The following is a 4,903-nucleotide window of genomic DNA, read 5'->3' on the forward strand; positions in this document are numbered from 1 at the left end:
TATATGCTATGCCTATAATATACTATCATGCCTACACTGTCAGACTGGTCTAGGCATATAGGCTAGTAGTAGGGCCTAGTATTATTAATATTTAATTATATTTATAATATTCTAAAATCTAAATAATAATTTTATTTTGTCAACAATAAATAATGCCAAACTGTAGGCCTAGAAAAAAAAACAAATAACTATGTTTTAATAATAGTAAATATCAAATTTTCTAGCGTTGGGCCTAGCGTCATCCTAGGCCCCCACCTATACCGCTCTTGTCGCGGTCATCACCTAGGCCTGAGCGCTCCGCTGAAATCGCCGATACGCTGATCGTATAAAAAAGGGTTGCACATTACGGGATTTTACCAGGTTTCTAACCAGCAACTCTATTTAAACCTTTGCTCAATTGAATCATATACAAATTTTGTTTTACATAATATTTGCTGTTTATCTACAAAAAATTACATTTAAACAAAAACAGTAAAATAATACGATCATTTTTGTTCACTTACGTTTGTTTACTATTTGTAGCGCTAGCCATAGTATTTCCTGGTTTCATGTACTGTACTAAATGTGATTAAAATCTGCTTTATAAGATTTTTTTATATTTTAAGCGTGGTCAAACAATAACATGTTTATGTTTTAACCAAATGAATTTAATATTGAACAAAAACAGTATGTTAAGAATTATTAAACTAATAAGTACTACAAGGTGAAAAAAATAGCTATCGATCTCGCGAAAATACGATCGATAGCGAAAATCATAATTTGCGCCGTTGCTCGAGCGTCGTCTGCTAATATTGAGGGCGCTTGACTTTTATTAATATTTATTACATGATGGAACAGCTGTGATTAGAAACCGTTTTAGACCATTTTGAGCAATTCGATAAAACTTTTCACACAAAAACATCAAAGAGCACAAAATAGCTTAATATCGTATTTAAAAACGTTTTAGACCATTTTGAGCATTTCGACAAAAAATATTCCCACAAAACATCAAAGTGTGCAGAATAGCTTCAAATCGCATTTGGAGACGTTTTAGACCATTTTGTGATTTTCGAAAAAACTTGTTAACATAAAAACACCAAAGTGCTTAGAATAGCTTCAAATCGCATTTGGAGACGTTTTAGACCATTTTGTGATTTTCGAAAAAACTTGGTTACAGAAAAACATCAAAGTGCTTAAAATCTCATTAGAAACCGTTTTAGACCATTTTGAGCAATTCGATAAAACTTTTCACACAAAAACATCAAAGAGCACAAAATAGCTTAATATCGTATTTAAAAACGTTTTAGACCATTTTGTGATTTTCAAAAGAACTTGTTAACATAAAAACACCAAAGTGCTTAGAATAGCTTCAAATCGCATTTGGAGACGTTTTAGACCATTTTGTGATTTTCGAAAAAACTTGGTTACACAAAAACATTAAAGTGCTTAAAATCTCATTATAAACCGTTTTAGACCATTTTGAACAATTCGATAAAACTTTTCACACAAAAACATCAAAGAGCACAAAATAGCTTAATATCGTATTTAAAAACGTTTTAGACCATTTTGAGCATTTCGACAAACATTTTTCACACAAAACATCAAAGGCTGGTATTCATGAAAGGGGACTAACTTTAGTCCTGGACTATCTCTGGATTTAGTCCTGGACTATTTTGAAATGGTATTCATGAAAGGGGACTATCTTTAGTCCTGGACTAAACATGGACTAAACCTGGACTAAAACCGGCAAAAGATAGTCCACCCAAGGGGTAGGTTTAAGAAAGTTAGTCCTGGACTATCTCAAGAATAGCTCGAAAAAAATGGCGGCCTGAGGTAAGGTAGGTTACAAGTGTGACAACTTTAAAACCATATTTAAGAAACAAAATATTATTAATCATTTTTATTTGTATCAAATTAGTAAATATAACGTATATTTAATATAATAAAGTACTTTAAAAAGTAAAATAATTATATTTAGTAAGTTAATTTAGTGTGTTTAATCTAGGCCCAAAAGCTAGGCCCACAGTTTTAATTCTGACAGCGCTTGCCTAGGGCGATATTGCCTAGCAACCACCCTATACTGCTAGTGTTAACATGATTTGTTCTTCATTAAGCGCACATTTAACTTATTTTAAAGATGTAAATCACTTTATATATCTTAATTTGTAATATATTTTACATTATTATAATTTTTTTTTAAAATGATGATAGATGGATATAGCCTAGCTAGCTAGCTAGGCCGCAGTCTACTAGTATTTAGTAAGCCTAGCTAGCTAGTACCTAGTAGCCTAGGCCTACTACTAATTAACTAGGCCTCTCTAGACTCTGCCATTGGCTAAGTCGATGGGCATTGCAAGGCCCTACATCAGGTAGTCAGTAAACAGTAGTCTATAGCCTATTGACGATTGTAGGCATACCTAGTATTACTTAGTATGCCTTGTCTAGGCCTAGACTGGAATGCAGTGTTAGGTATTTTCAAAATATTGGATCAATTTACATAGGACGTCCTGTAATTTTAATTTGGCATAATAAATGCAATAGGCCTAGGCTTATAGTTAGTAGTAAATATTAGATACTGTAATCTATATATTTTAATATCATTTATTTATTTTTCTATTAGTACTGGTTTAGACAGCTGAACAAATGTTTGGTGAATATTATATGCCTCCACTACCGTCCTAGTTACATGGAATGCTGCTGTTGGTCAGATAAGGTATTAATAAGATAAAAATAAAACAATTTATATACAACCTGTTGAATTAATTTTAATTTGGCATAATAAATGTAAATAGGCCTAGGCTAGTAATAGTTTCAATATTTTTTTAGATAATATAGTTTAATTTCATTTATTTTTCTATTGGTTTAGACTGCTGAACACATATATCTGGTCAATATTATATGCCTCCTCCACTGCCGTCCTAGTTAGGCTACATGGAATGATGCTGTTGGTCAAGTAAGGTAATAAGATAAAGACAAATATTTAAAATGTATTAATAAATTGTCTAAAAAAATTGCATCCTGCAAACTACACAAGATGGGTGGGGGATTGAATTAAAAAATCCTGGATCCACCCACTGTATAGTTATATAGGGGGAAGGCTTAATTTTCTGGATATTTTCATCATAATTATTCGAGTACAAGTTAAAGAGGTATTATTGAAAACAAAAATGAAGTGGAGTATTGTGACAAATTATCTAGGCTTGTAAGCCTACAGTCTATTGTTGGCCAGGGCTAGAGATTGTCTATCGTCTACCGCTATTATCTGTACTGTCTTTCAGTTGTAAAGCTGTTTGGATGTAATTTAACATTATTTAAATTTTTTTTTTTTAGATACAATTGCTAACAAACCTGGATGGAGCGCAATAATCATGCAGAGAGAAACAGGACTATCAAAACAATTGTATACGTTTTAGCAAGTTGTACTTGTGTAGTAATAAATGAAAATAAGAAAATCCATATAAAAACCACATATGAAACTTTTTAAATTACTCTATTGTTTTATTCAAAAACAGTAAATAAATAAATTCAAATACCATATTACTGTAGTACATTCATGTTCAGATCACAGTATTCTGTCCAACTTTTATTTAGATAAATAATTCCTGACTGAAATATATATTATATACAATTGTCATCAAAATAAATAGTTTTGTTACTTAAAGATGGTCATCATGTCTTGAATTATTTATGTCCAATTCTCAATTCTGCAGTTTATACTCTGATAATTTTGCAATCACAGCTCCAACAATGAAAAAAGTAGTATAGTCCTAATAACAGTATTTAATTTAATCAGTCTTTAAACAATGTTGATGCCTTGCTGACTTGAAAATCTGTGTAGATAAAAAAAAGGTAATTTACAATAAATATTGGAAATTAATAATTACTGTATTATTGTTTTTTTTATATTTTCCAGTGAAATTACCTTTTATAATCAATATTTCTTTTGAACATGTTTTTCTTATTTCTCTGTTTTTTGTTTGCTTTGCTATATTTATTTGTTTGTTTTATGTAATTTATATGAGGGCCCCTTGAATTATGGTCATCATGCATACTGTATGCTGTTTAGGTTCACCATTTAACAAAAATAAATAAAACATTTGAAATAATTATATATAAGGTAGTGCACTATTTAAATGTGATATCTCATTGTAAATCTTAGAAACACAGATCTTCAATTAAATAATGCATATGTTATTGTTATGCCTACTACCAGGAGAGACTACCCTGGTCAGTAGCTAGTAGAAGGCAGGCTATTGCTCTACTCTAGTTACAAAGTAGGAACTAGATGGACAAGGTTGCAGCTAGCTAGGTTAGGCCTAGTTTTTTTAAATTTAATCATCATATTATTATTATTATGAATCAACCTACTACTGAACTGTAACAGATCAATTAATAACAAATGATGCATCCATTTTTTTAAACAAAATATAAAAAAGGACAAAATTAGTAGTACTACTACTAGGCCTAGTAGTAGTAGAAGGAGTCTGCCTATAATCCTCCTATATATAATATAGGCCTAGGCCTAGCTAGTAGTAGTTAGCTAGGGCCTAGGCTAGTCTAGATCTAAAGAAAAGAGTAGACAGTAGTTACTACTGGAACTAGCCTAGGCCTAGGTAATAGGCCATATTTTTAGTGAAATTAGTGTAGGCCTAGGACTATAGGTAGAATAGTGGGTAGGAATAGGCTAGGCCTATACTAGGCTATAGCTAGCTAGGCATATCATATGCTAGGCCTGAAGTTCGCCTTAAAATTCAATTTCTTTACATGAAATTCAAATAAAATTACACAAGAGTCTTCTTGAAATATTCAAGACTTACTTTGTTTTCCAATAATTTCATTTATGCTTCTGGTTTAATGGCAAAATTGGTTGTTTTATGTTACTATTTATTCATCAGGCATCTGTCACATGTGTACACGTACTGTG

At 31.3% G+C, this 4,903-nt stretch overlaps 1 long non-coding RNA gene across 2 annotated transcripts; it reads left to right on the forward strand.

Annotated features, from left to right (window-relative positions):
* Positions 1 to 1,766: 1,766 nt before the first annotated feature.
* Positions 1,767 to 3,674, forward strand: LOC144854457 (uncharacterized). Of its 2 annotated transcripts, none has more exons than XR_013614609.1 (4): positions 1,767 to 1,817; positions 2,611 to 2,682; positions 2,846 to 2,937; positions 3,310 to 3,674. It is a non-coding gene; the product is annotated as an uncharacterized LOC144854457 (long non-coding RNA). The 2 variants fall into 2 exon arrangements; XR_013614610.1 differs by having other exon boundaries at positions 1,795 to 1,812.
* The last annotated feature ends 1,229 nt before the right edge of the window (positions 3,675 to 4,903 follow it).

The sequence above is a fragment of the Antedon bifida genome, chromosome 10 (genome assembly GCF_963402885.1).
Source record: "Antedon bifida chromosome 10, ecAntBifi1.1, whole genome shotgun sequence".
Classification (NCBI taxonomy): Eukaryota; Metazoa; Echinodermata; class Crinoidea; order Comatulida; family Antedonidae; genus Antedon; species Antedon bifida.